Below are 14,192 nucleotides of genomic sequence, written 5' to 3' on the forward strand. Positions count from 1 at the left end.
ACGTGACGTACTGTGACAAACACGTATCATCATGGAAGTGTATTTTTTTTAGTGGATATGCATCACACAATCTTAGATTCATCTATTCAACCAACACAAAGAACTTCAAAGAGTTCCCCAAAGTTTCTACCGGAGAGTCAAGATGAAAACATGTGCCAACCCCTATGCATAAGTTCATGAGGTCACGGAACTCGCAAGGTGATCACCAAAACATACATCAAGTGGATCACGTGATATCCCATTGTCACCAGAGATAAGCACATGCAAGGCATACATCAAGTGTTCTCAAATCCTTAAAGACTCAATCCGATAAGATAACTTCAAAGGGAAAACTCAATCCATTACAACAGAGTAGAGGGGGAGAAACATCATAAGATCCAACTATAATAGCAAAGCTCACGATATATCAAGATCGTGTCGAATCAAGAACATGAGAGAGAGATCAAACACATAGCTACTGGTACATACCCTCAGCCCCGAGGTTGAACTACTCCCTCCTTGTCATGGAGAGCGCTGAGATGATGAAGATGGCCACCAAAGAGGGATTCCCCCCTCCAGCAGGGTGCAGGAATAGGTCTAGATTGGTTTTCGATGGCTACAGAGGCTTCTGGCGATGGAACTCCTGATCTATTCTGCTTCGAGATGTTTTTAGGGTATATGGACATATATAGGTGAAAGAAGTCGGTCAGGGGATCCACGAGGGGCCCACGAGGGTGGGGGCGCCCAGGGGGGCAGGCGCGCCTCCCTGCCTCATGGCCACCTCGAAGCTTCCCTGACGTCTACTCCAAGTCTCCTGGATTGCTTCCGTTCCAAAAATAACTCTCCCGAAGGTTTCATTCTGTTTGGACTCCGTTTGATATTCCTTTTCTTCAAAACACTGAAATAGGCAAGAAAAAAACAATTTGGGCTGAGCCTCCGGTTAATAGGTTAGTCCCAAAAATGATATAAAAGTGTATAATATATAAAGCCCATAAACATCCAAAACAGATAATATAATAGCATGGAACAATAAAAAATTATAGATATGTTGGAGACGTATCATCGGTTCTATATCCAGCATATCTCGTAGTAGGGGTCCTAAGCTAGGCATCTTGGAGCGATGGTAAGATGGAAACATGATTTTACCCAGGTTCAAGCTCTCTTGAAGAGATAATACCCTATGTCCCGCTTTTGATTGTATTGATATGGGGATAGTACAAAGTACATGTATCTACCACGAGATTGTTGTAATGAATATGAGATGATCTATTGACTAGCCTGGCCTCGGTTTATATAACACACCAGAGGCCTAGGGTTTAGAGGAGTCCTTGTCTTGGGTGCCAAGTCTTGTGGAATCCTCCTTGTATGCGGCATGGGCTGCCCAAAGTGGTCCATAAGTGTACCGCCATGGGGGTCCTCGGCCCGATCCAGCTGGTCGGGAGACGACGTGGTGAGTCCCCCCTGGTCCAGGACACCATCAGTAGCCCCCTAAACCGGTCTTCAAGTTGGGGGCGCTCCTCGATTCTTCTGAATTGTTCTTCATCTTCGGTCGTCGGTCTTGAAAACTGGTATAACAAATCCTCTCATCTTCGATCTTGAGGATCACCGAAGTGAATCCAAAGAGTCTACACGTCGGGTATCCGAGGAGCCCCTTTAAGTATTTGGCCTTTAGCAATGCCTTGTTATTTTTATGCCACACCCCGGGCTTGAAGTTGTTCCCTTGCTGCGGTGTCCTCTTGCGTCCGAGCTCCAACTCCGGACTGCATCTGAGATATCTTTTGCGCCTGAGCACCAACGCCGGACCGCTTCCAAGCTCCAACGCCAGAATGTATCCGAGCTCCAACACCGGACTGTATCTGAAGTGTCATAGATTACCTCGGTCTTGAAAAAGTTAAGAGGATAGAATGGAGCTTAATGCCGGAGATGCCATCTATGGAGCCAGCCACTTGCAACCAAGCTTTATGCCGGACTGCTTCTGAGGTATCTTTTGCAGTTGAGCACCAACGCTTGACTGTATCCAGGCTCCAACATCGGACTGTATCCGAGGTGGTGCACCACCTCGGTCATGGGCTAATTTATATGATTTTAATTCCGATTTGTGCAATGTATTTTCTACCGAGATGTATAGTCAGTAGCCCTCAAGGTGTGTGTTGGCCTAATATCCGGGATGCACCTGAAGGATAAAATCAAACCGCTGACCCCAGTAGCCCCTAAGACTTAGGTCAATTCGTGAAATCGGCCTGAGGATCAATTCCCGGCTTGGCAGCATACTTAGGAATAGAAACATGGTGTAATATATTAGAGCAAATAGTGATCGGCGAACGGGCCCTTAAGAGAAGGTTTTGAGAAGCCGATGTAATAGATTAGCTTGATGCCGGATAAGTCCCGGATGGTACCTATTATTGTTCGAAGATGCGTTTGCCCATAGTTCGGTCAAGCTGAACACTGAGCACTTTCAATTTTCTGTATTGAATAGGCAATGCAGTAGCCCTCGACACACTGGTCGGGTGGCAACACTAGATCAGGGGATCAATGGGCCCTTTAATATTAGTAAATGATAAGCCCGAAGCCAAGTAGCCCCCGAGCCTTAATGTGGGCATGGGTGGCCGAATTAAGGATCGATATCCGGAGTAAAATCATAAATTATGTGTAATGATTCTACGTATCCAAGTACTCTACATTATTAATGCTCGGATCCGCATTGTACAAAACTTTGTTGACCAACCATCAGCTTCAACCTCCTCGGCCAGTAGCCGGGGAGTGTTTGTCACACTTTATAAAGCCTCTATGAGGGCAAAGATTTATGACAAACAAGGTAATCCGACCATACGGTTTTATAAACAAAGGTATGCGGAAAGAATGTTATATTACTATGTAATGTAAAAAACATCTTCCAAAGAAAATAGTCCCGCTATCGGTTCCTTTCTTTGGTTTGTCATGCCGACCATGATCATGAAACCTCACATCCGATCAATGCGGGAGAAAAATATTGAGGATTTAGTTTGGATAAAGTTCCCGGTCTATGTGGTCTTTAGTGAACCTAAATTTTCAGTTCCTTCATTGCCGACCAATTATATCCTTTAAGATCGCTAGCTTTCGGCTTCACCTAGTCTGAGGTACTAACTTAGATGACCCGGTAGTAACAATCATAGAGGTGCTCCCTTTACCGCCTAGCCGAACAATCAGGAACATAGGGGTAAGCACAGGAGCTAGGCAACCCAGTTTGGCCAAAATCTTAAGTCAAATTGATGCATATTTATGGCTTTATAACAATAATTACGGAAGGCAACGCTTGTATACTGAATACAAACACTGATGATATATGTTTACTTTGACTCCGTTGCGACTGTTTATCAGTTGAAAGTGGCCCATCATCGGCTTCTACCCCTTTGTAGATACTACGCATGGTGTTTCCGCAGTAACAAGACAACCCTTAGCCGATGTCTTGGTGCCCGAAGGCGGTTGTGTTAGCAGAAACAAGGCAATCAGATATGCGAGCTTCATAACTTTCACTTAGTCATAGGAGCTTTAATCTCGGGAAGCTAGCTACGAGCCCCCGGTTAGTGTTCGGCACTGACCGAAATCTAGCCATTAACACTTCGGCCAATGTTATGAAAGGCCCATCATTTAACACGGGGTAATCGGTATCGATCTATAGTTTGACACCATTATCGGATCGCTGACCAGTTTACGCCCATTGTGATAGTCAGTTTTCGGCTTTCTCCACTGAGGTACTTAACCATTTGAGATGGAAGCACAATCACAGTGGTTCTCCCTTTGCACACCTAGCTGAACAAAGCGAAATGTAGGAGGCAAGCACAGGAGCCGGGAAACCCAATTATTTACCGAAGACACAATTCAAAACCGATGCATATATAGCAATATCCGAGAGTGTTTTTGCCGAATCTCTAAAGGTGTTCGGCATTGCACTGCGAAACTTATGCTGGAAACACACAAATAGTTTAAAAGTCCCATAGGCTTGGAAAACCAAAAACTTCTGTAAAAACTTTACGCCCGAACTAAATCAACTCAATTGGTGCCAATCCGAAAATTGGTCTTATTTTTGTGCTTCTGTCGTGCATTAATATGACACATCTGATCTCAAGACTTCAAGCGGGTCAGCCTATGGCTGCAACCTCCTATCGCGAAGGCGGAGTAAATCTTGTTAGGCCATTTTAGTGAACTAAACTCGAGCGGCATTAGAGAGAAAACAGGCTATCCGGCTATTGACCAAACACTCGAGTCACGAAAGGAGTGGTAGAAAAGTACATTGCAATGACTAGGAAGAAAACAATTATTATAGAACGGGTTGTACAAATTTAAGAGCCCCAGTTAACTTGGGTAAAGGAAGTGTTTTTAACAAATAATGTTGTTAACAAACTAAGTTTGTTGTTTAACATAGATATAAAGTTTGGTCGAACCGAACGAGAATTAAAAAAACTGAGCATGGAAGCGACTTAGCTGGTTAATGAGCTTGGTGTCGATGCGCAACCCGAGCTTACGGCGGGACGAGCTCCCAGTCCCCCAAGCCGGTCTAGAGGTGGCGGAGCAAAGAGCTCGGCATGACGAAGTGGTGACATAGCACGACCAATGTGGCGAGGTGGAGCCCCCAGTCCGACCGAGGCGACGGAGTAGGCCGGCAGTATGACGCTGAAGTCCCCGGCGTGGTTTAATGAAGTGGTGACGAAGCCACCGGTCCAGCCGAGGTGGCGTGGTACGTCGGTACGCCGAGGTGACAGTGTTGCCCAACCCGGATCATTTACCTATGCACAGAAAATGGTGCAAGCCGAAGATAATAGTAATAATAATAAATTAAAAAATTCATTGCATAATTAATAATTTATGCAAAGCGAGTAATAAAAGAAACATGGCCCATGTGCCGAACACTCGATGTGGTAGAGCCAACCAAACACGTCGGTACGGCAATTCAACCAACAAGGTGATCACACGAGCCGATTTATGCCGATTGGGACGACGACGTCGGCTTGCCGAAGTGACCGCATGACGCAGTCGAAATCGATTACCTACACGTGTAAAATAGTGCAGTCCAAAAAATAATAATATAAATATATAAAAAATCCTCGCATAATTAATTTACGCAAATTAATTTTTAAAGTGATGTGGCCTGGCATCAAAGCCAATGTCGATGCGGGGCGTCGGCGTGGCAAAGCCTGAATTCGCAGGGTGGTCCTACTTCCTGATGTGGCGTTCACCGAATGGCGGACAGGAAAATGACTGAACCATCACCCAACCATTGTTAATGCGGCCAACATTTGACAGTCCTGTGTACAGAGGGTGGAACAAACCAGAGTAATATTACTCGGAAAAAATAAGCCATGCAAGCAAAAAATTAGTAGGAATAATAGCACCTGGTTTATTTGTTGTAGCAATCCAAAGAGACAGACGCGGGCATTCATGGATTTGCATCTAGTAATAGTACTAGTGCCAGTGCTTGCTTGATGTTGTGTGCGCGTACTCAGCCGGGATGCGGCGAAGCGAAGCCCCCAGTCCAGCTAACATGACGAAGCTGGTCGGTCGGTGACGCCGAAGTCTCCGGAGTAGGTTGATGAATAGATGGCGAAGCTCCCGGTCCAGCCGAGGTGACGGAGCAGGTCGGTAAGGTGACGTTGCAGCCGCCGTGTCAGCCGAGGTGTTGAAGCGGTTCAGCGTGGCATACATCAGTTTGAAGAAGCTACGGCTCGGCCATGCCGACGCTGGTCATAACTTGTGACGCAGTCAATGCCAGATTGATGAAGTGAACGAGTGGCGATGTCGGCACACCTGACCCATACGAACCATGGAGCGATGGTGTTGGTGATGATTTAGCCTTCGCGACGCCGAACTCTTGTTCGGCTTGCCGAGCTGCTGATCCGATAAGGTTAGGCTCGGCTCAATGAAGCGACAATCTGTCTAGCGCAGGTCGACGGACGTGGAGCAAGGGTTGGTTTGACACCGGCACGATGGTGAATATTATCTCCAAAAAGGAGCAAAATTTGTGACATGTGTTCGGAAACAAAACACAATACCCTAGAAAGAGATTCTTCCAAAAAGATTGTCCAATATCCCATTCATGAAAAAAGATGAACTCGGGTCGGATTCGTATTCCCGCAGAAAACAGATCCGAAAAGTAATGCACTCATCAGAAGGTTCCCGGAGTTTGAACGGTCGGATCGAGCTGAAATTTTGAGAGGTGGTGGATATGGAAATTCCGCAGAAGATGAACGATTGGATCTTCTAAATGACCTCTGAGCTAGGCTCTGGAGACCATGCCCTAAACTCGTCCAGATTCCCGTCGAGCCTCGACAGGCCTCCGGTATATCATAGATCGCTGGAGATTCCTCCATCGGAAGGTGACGAAATTTTACAGGGTCGTTGTATACTCAATTCCGCAGAATTGCACCAAAGGGTTCATCAAATCCACTCACAAGGAGATGGTGGTAGCGAAAACAAATCTGATGTACAGAAAAAACTGTGCGACTGCATGAGGGCAATGTTGACGATGAGCCCCCAGGCTCCATGGACGACTTTTCCATGGTCTCGGTTGAGATTCGAGCTAATGATGATGAAAGTATATGTCTAATCTTGATGATCTGATGCGGAGCACGGTCCTCGGTCCAACCAAGGTGACCAGCCGAGCCAGCGACAAAGATGCTGACATCGACCATAAAGCTCGGCTCTGATGCGTAGATCGCGCCGGAGACGATCCGAATTCCCATCGCACCGTGGCGACTGCGAGCAGGCTCTCAATGAAAGCACCAATGTCGGTTCTATATCCGGCATATCTCGTAGTAGGGGTCATAAGCTAGGCGTCTTGGAGCAATGGTAACATGGACACTGGATTTTACCCAGGTTCGGGCTCTCTTGAAGAGATAATACCCTGCGCCCTACTTTTGATTGTATTGATATGGGGATAGTACATAGTATAGGTATCTACCACGAGATTGTAGTAATGAATATGAGATGATTGATATGTCTCCAACGTATCTATAATTTTTGATTGCTCTATGCTATATTATCTATTGTTTTGGACATTATTGGGCTTTATTATCCACTTTTATATTATTTTTGGGACTAACCTATTAACCGGAGGCCCAGCCCAGAATTGTTGTTTTTGCCTATTTTAGGGTTTCGAAGAAAAGGAATATCAAACAGAGTCCAAACAGAATGAAACCTTGGGGAACGTGATTTTCTCACCGGACAAGACCCATGAGACTTTGACCCTACGTCAAGCAATCAACAGGGAGGCCATGAGGTAGGGGGGGCGCCTACCCCCCCCCCCCCCCAGGCGCGCCCTCAACCCTCGTGGGCCCCTGTTGCTCCACCGACGTACTTGTTCCTCCTATATATACCTACGTACCCCCAAACGATCAGATACGGAGCCAAAAACCTAATTCCACCGTCGCAACCTTCTGTATCCACGATATCCCATCTTGGGGCCTGTTCCGGAGCTCCGCCGGAGGGGGCATCCATCACAAAGAGCTTCCACATCAACACCATAGCCTCTCCGATGAAGTGTGAGTAGTTTACCTTAGACCTTCGGGTCCATAGTTATTAGCTAGATGGCTTCTTCTCTCTTTTTGGATCTCAATACAATGTTCTCCCCCTCTCTTGTGGAGATCTATTCGATGTAATCTTCTTTTTGCGGTGTGTTTGTTGAGACCGATGAATTGTGGGTTTATGATCAAGATTATCTATGAATAATATTTGAATCTTCTCTGAATTATTTTATGTATGATTGGTTATCTTTGCAAGTCTCTTCGAATTATCAGTTTGGTTTGGCCTACTAGATTGATCTTTCTTGCAATGGGAGAAGTGCTTAGCTTTGGGTTCAATCTTGCGGTGTCCTTTCCCAGTGACAGTTGGGGCAGCAAGGTACGTATTGTATTGTTGCCATCGAGGATAACAAGATGCGGTTTTCATCATATTGCATGAATTTATCCCTCTACATCATGTCATCTTGCTTAAGGCGTTACTCTGTTTTCATGAACTTAATACTCTAGATGCATGTTGGATAGCGGTCGATGAGTGGAGTAATAGTAGTAGATGCAGGCAGGAGTCGGTCTACTTGTCTCGGATGTGATGCCTATATACATGATCATACCTAGATATTCTCATAACTATGCTCAATTCTGTCAATTGCTCAACAGTAATTCGTTCACCCACCGTAAAATACTTATGCTCTTGAGAGAAGCCACTAGTGAAACCTATGGCCCGCGGGTCTATCTTCATCGTATTAATCTTCCAATACTTAGTTATTTCCTTTGCTTTTTACTTTGCTTTTATTTTACTTTGCATCTTTATCACAAAAATACCAAAAATATTATCTTATCATATCTATCAGATCTCACTCTCGTAAGTGACCGTGAAGGGATTGACAACCCCTTATCGCGTTGGTTGCGAGGAGTTATTTGTTTTGTGCAGGTACGAGGGACTTGTGTGCAGCCTCCTACTGGATTGATACCTTGGTTCTCAAAAACTGTGGGAAATACTTACGCTACTTTACAGCATCATCCTTTCCCCTTCAAGGAAATCCAACACAGTGCTCAAGAGGTAGCAATGATCTATTGACTAGCCTGGCCTCGGTTTATATAATACACCAGGGGCCTAGGGTTTAGAGTAGTCCTTGTCTTTGGTGCCAAGTCGTGTGGAATCCTCCTTGTATGCGGCATGGGCTGCCCGAAGTGGCCCATAAGTGAACCGCCATGGGGGTCCTCAACCCGATCCAGCTGGCCGGGAGATGACGTGGTGAGTCCCCCTAGTCCAGGACACCGTCACCCGAGCCGCTATTTAATACGGGCAGCCTTACCGTCGACCGCTACCTCTCAGCACCGCTAGTTGCCGTCGTCCCGCGCCCCACCCGTCGATCGCGTGACAACATAATGTTTGATTTACAAGTGAAGAACATTTTGTGCTGCCTTGAAGCTTCAACAACGGTGCCCTGGAGGACGATGACGACGACGTGGCATGCCGCCTCCACCGCCGCCGGAAATAGTTTTTTGGGGGTTTAATAGTGTATCTCGATCATATGAATATAAATTCACAGCGTGACTGAATGAAAGATATGATTTGAACGAACTTGCGTTTTTCTCTCTTAATGTACACACTTAGCAAATGATTTTCTTTTGAAAAAATGGCAATGGTTTTTAAATATAAAACACTCATCACAAACATTTTAGTTAGAACACCCGTATGCAAACCGACAGCTTCCCCAGGAAGCCAAGGGAAAACGTGTTGAGGAGGATTTGTGCATCCCTTCATCGCAAATGGTTGTTTTGGATGACCCGTGCGCAACCACGTACAAAACATTTGGTAAGATTTGCATCTGTCATATTGGGTATTGATAACCCACAAGTATAGGGGATTGCAATAGTTTTCGAGGATAGAGTATTCAACCCAAATTTATTGATTCGACACAAGGGGAGCCAAAGAATATTCTCAAGTATTAACAGTTGAGTTGTCAATTCAACCGCACCTGAAAGACTTAATATCCGCAGCAAGGTATTTAGTAGCAAAGTAATATGGAAGTAACAGTAACGGTGGCAAAAGTAACAGTAGTAGTTTTTGTAGTAATTGTAACAGCGGCAACGGAAAAGTAACTAAGCAAAGATCAATATGTGAAAGCTCGTAGGCACTGGATCAGTTATGGATAATTATGTCGGATGTGATTCCTCATGCAACAGTTATAACATAGGGTGACACAGAACTAGCTCCAATTCATCAATGTAATGTAGGCATGTATTCCGAATACAGTCATACGTGCTTACGGAAAAGAACTTGCATGACACCTTTTGTCCTACCCTCCCGTGGCAGCAGGGTCCTTTTGGAAACTAAGGGATATTAAGGCCTCCTTTTAATAGAGTACCGGACCAAAGCATTACCACTTAGTGAATACATCAACTCCTCAAACTACAGTCATTACCGTGAGTGGTCTCGATTATTGTCACTTCGGGGTTACTGGATCATAACACATAGTAGGTGACTATTGACTTGCTAAATAGGATCAAGAACTCACATATATTCATGAAAACATAACAGATTCAGATCTAAAATCATGGCACTCGGGCCCTAGTGACAAGCATTAAGCATAGAAAAGTCATAGCAACATCAATCCTAGAACATAATGGATACTAGGGATCAAACCCTAACAAAACTAACTCGATTACATGATAAATTTCATCCAACCCATCACCGTCTAGCAAGCCTACGATGGAATTACTCACGCATGGCGGTGAGCATCATGAAATTGGTGATGGAGGAATGTTGATGATGACGATGGCGCTGGATTCCCCTCTCTAGAGCCCCGAACGGACTCTAGATCAGCCCTCCCGAGAGAGATTAGGGCTTGGCGGCGGCTCCGTATCGTTAAATGCGATGAATCCTTCTCTCTGATTTTTTTCTCCCGAACGTGAATATATATAGTTGGAATTGACGTAGGTGGAGCCTCAGGGGGGCCCACGAGGCAGGGGGCGCGCCCTGCACCCTCGTGGATAGGGTGTGGGACCCCTGGTGTTGATTCTTTCGCCAGTATTTTTTATTAATTCCAAAACATGTCTCCGTTGATTTTCAGGTCATTCTGAGAACTTTTATTTCTGCACAAAAATAACATCATGGCAATTCTGCTGAAAACAGCGTCAGTCTGGGTTAGTTTCATTCAAATCATGCAAGTTAGAGTCCAAAACAAGGTCAAAAGTGTTTGGAAAAATAGATACGATGGAAATGTATCAACTCCCCCAAGCTTAAACCTTTGCTTGTCCTCAAGCAATTCAGTTGACAAACTGAAAGTGATAAAGAAAAACTTTTACAAACTATGTTTGATCTTGTTGCTGCAAATATGTAAAGCCAGCATTCAAGTTTTCAGCAAAGATTATGAACTAACCATATTCACAATTACATTTAGGTCTCATATTTACTCATATCAATGGCATAATCAACTAGCGAGCAATAATAATAAATCTCGGATGACAACACTTTCTCAAAACAATCATAATATGATATAACAAGATGGTATCTCGCTAGCCCTTTCTGAGACCGCAAAACATAAATGCAGAGCACCCCTGAAGATCAAGGACTGATTGGAAATTGTAATTCATGGTCAAAGAGATCCAGTCATAGTCATACTCAATGTAAATTAATAGTAATGCATGCAAATGATAGCGGTGCTCTCCAACTGGTGCTTTTTAATAAGAGGATGACGAGTCAACATAAAAGTAAATAGATAGGCCCTTCATAGAGGGAGGCAGGGATTTGTAGAGGTGCCAGAGATCGAGTCTTGAAACAGAGATAAATAATATTTTGAATGGCATACTTTCATTGTCAACATAACTGTGGGACCCCGGCTCAGAGAAACTAGAATGCCCCGTATTCCAGCCCAGAGATCAAGATGAAGTCTTCTGGAATACGACACTGCTTAACATAGAACAAATCAGCTCTTATTACAAAGGATAAATACACGGGTCTGATGTTACAAAGGATCACATCAGCATGTCGACACTATGCCTGTGGTACTACACTTGCTCTATGCTAGCAGCGGAACAACTCGTAGCAGCAAAATACTTCTAGCAGTGGAACACCGATGAAGGTGGTGAACTCCACTCCGCAGGGACTCTGGCTAGGGCACGATCTAGCTCGCACGCACGAGAACCTCAACAAGCAATCAAGAAATCATGGCATCACCTGCAATCTGGCATGACACGCCAGGTTAGTACATTGAATGTACTTGCAAGCTCACAACAACCAAAAGCATCAAGGCAAAACAACTACAAGACTGATAAACCAACATCTTAATCTCAATGAACCATCTCACGCTTGGCTATCCGGCCAACTAATATACCATCTCGATCACCTCGTGATCACAACACAAATTGAATGATCATCCTCGAGATCATCCCAACATCATTATCTACATTCTGCCAAACTATTACTGCTCACAACATATCAACATATAAATCATCTAAATCATTCCGTCATGTGAGTGTTGATCAAACGGTGTGACCTAGTACGAACTTGTGCCCATGACCGAGGACGCGGCTATCAATAGATTGAACACACACTCTGTAGAGGTAGCGCACTTTACCCACACCACGGAACCCATGGCCTCGCACTCCCATTCGGGTGGACCAACAGCGTTCCGACAAAACCGACCTACTGCCATGACACTCTCCTGGCAACTCTGACCAACTCCCCTTTTGGGTTCAGTCCTGGGTGGCCACGTGCCTACCAAAGGCACCAACGGCCACCATCATGGAAAAACAAAAATGGTCCCAAACGGGGACATGAGCTCAAAAACAAACCTGGGCACACAAGGCTTATGTCCGCCTACTTGATCAGGGTAGCGCACGCCCATAACCTTCCCTTGTTGGAGGCACCGGGAGAGGCATGACAATAGACCCAGCTAGGACCTCCCAACTTAATGATGGAATTTATCCCGAACATATAATAGTGATAACTGATACTCCGCTATCATCTACCAACCTGTAATCCAAGTTATAGCAATATCCAACAAATAATCCAATGCATACTATCGACATAACAAACTACTCCGAGGATAGCACTACTATCATAATGAATCCAAGAACGATATTACTACTACCCAAATATCAAGAACAAGCTATCCAACTAAGATCCACATGCAAGCATCATGTAGTAAAACATACTCCAAACATAACATGAATTAGCATCATGATGAAAATAACACTAGCCACTAATAATCTAATGGCAACGTAATATCCAAAGTAATACTCCATAGCATAATACCATCATGAAAATAATAATAATAGCCACTAAGAATACAAAGGCAACATGTCATCCACAAAACCTTCAAAAATATAAGTCCTAGAACTCCAAGCAATATCATGGCAATAGCAAGATCAAAACAATACTCCGAGAAATGCCATGAACAAGTCACAAGTAGCTAAAACAATATTTTAAACCAATTCAAATAATTTAAACGATGTCACTGCATTGCAATCATGCAAATGGAGGGTGTGGCTATCCTGGGGGTAGAAGGATTCATCGGGAAGAAGTGCGAGAAGCTCGCGGAAAGAATCACCGGAAAACGTTCTATCTCGGAGGGGGCAGATTTAGTGCAAGGTCTTAATGGTCATTTTCAGAATGCCAAACCATAGTAAAAATGATACCAACAGAACGGCCTCGACGATACGAAGAAGTGGGCTTTGGAATCACCTCAATCGGAGTTGTGGTTGAAAAGATACGGCCGATTGAATGATAGGGACTAATCTGTAAAATAAACATTCACAGACAGGCCCCTGGCGGTTAAAACAGAAAGCGCACTAAGGAAAAATACGTTTTCAGAGAAACAAAAGTGTATTACTGACCGAAAGGAAACAAAATACGTTTTCAGAAAGCGCAAACGTATTACTCTCTGATGGCACGGCGAAGTACGCTTTCATTACATGAAAACGTACTCACCGCAGGGCGTCTCCACTTACGCCAGGTCAGCCGTCCATGTCAACCCCTGGGTGGCTGACGTGCGGGGCCCGCCTACATGCCTTCGTCCTCCTTCTCGCGCGCGCCTGCAAGGAGGAAGGACGTCGTCGACCGGCGATTCCCGATGCCACAGTGGCTTTCCGGCGACGCTCCGCCTATGGATGGACTCAGGAGGAAGAGGCGCATCCAACCGTACCACTTACGGCCATCGAGCTGGACCGAGGCGACGATGACTTCGACGCCGGCGGACGGTGGTCTTCGGCCGGAGTTGGGCACATTGCTCCGGTGACGTAGGTGTGGGGAGAGCTCCGAGGAGAGGTCTAGGATGGTGGTGAGGGCCTCTGGTGGAGAAAAGAGAGGGAGAGGAAGCTCGGCCCGAGCCAATTTAGACGGCGGGGACCGATGGCCATGGCGTCCATAGGAGGCTAGGAGAGCGGTTCGAGCTCGTTTGAGTGGCTAGGGAGGGGTCTAGGAGTGAGGCAAGGGCGATGGGATGCTCGGGAGGCCGCGGGGAGGGGCTTAAATAGGCGGGCGAGGGAGGCCGTGGCCGAGTGCCGCCGCTCGAGCTCGGCCAAAGCTCTGGCTAGCTCAGCGAGCACAGGCGGGCACGGGAAGATGACGAAGCATTGATGCAGGGGTCACGGAGAAGAAACCAGCGCTGGGGAGTAGAGGAAATGGACGGGAGGAGGACCGGGTCAAGCGGGGCATAGTTCACCCGTGGGAGTGCAACGTCTAGCTTCGGCGAGGAGGCTTCGGGAGGGTGAAGG

Source organism: Triticum dicoccoides, chromosome 7A (genome assembly GCF_002162155.2).
Source record: "Triticum dicoccoides isolate Atlit2015 ecotype Zavitan chromosome 7A, WEW_v2.0, whole genome shotgun sequence".
In the NCBI taxonomy this organism is placed as follows: Eukaryota; Viridiplantae; Streptophyta; class Magnoliopsida; order Poales; family Poaceae; genus Triticum; species Triticum dicoccoides.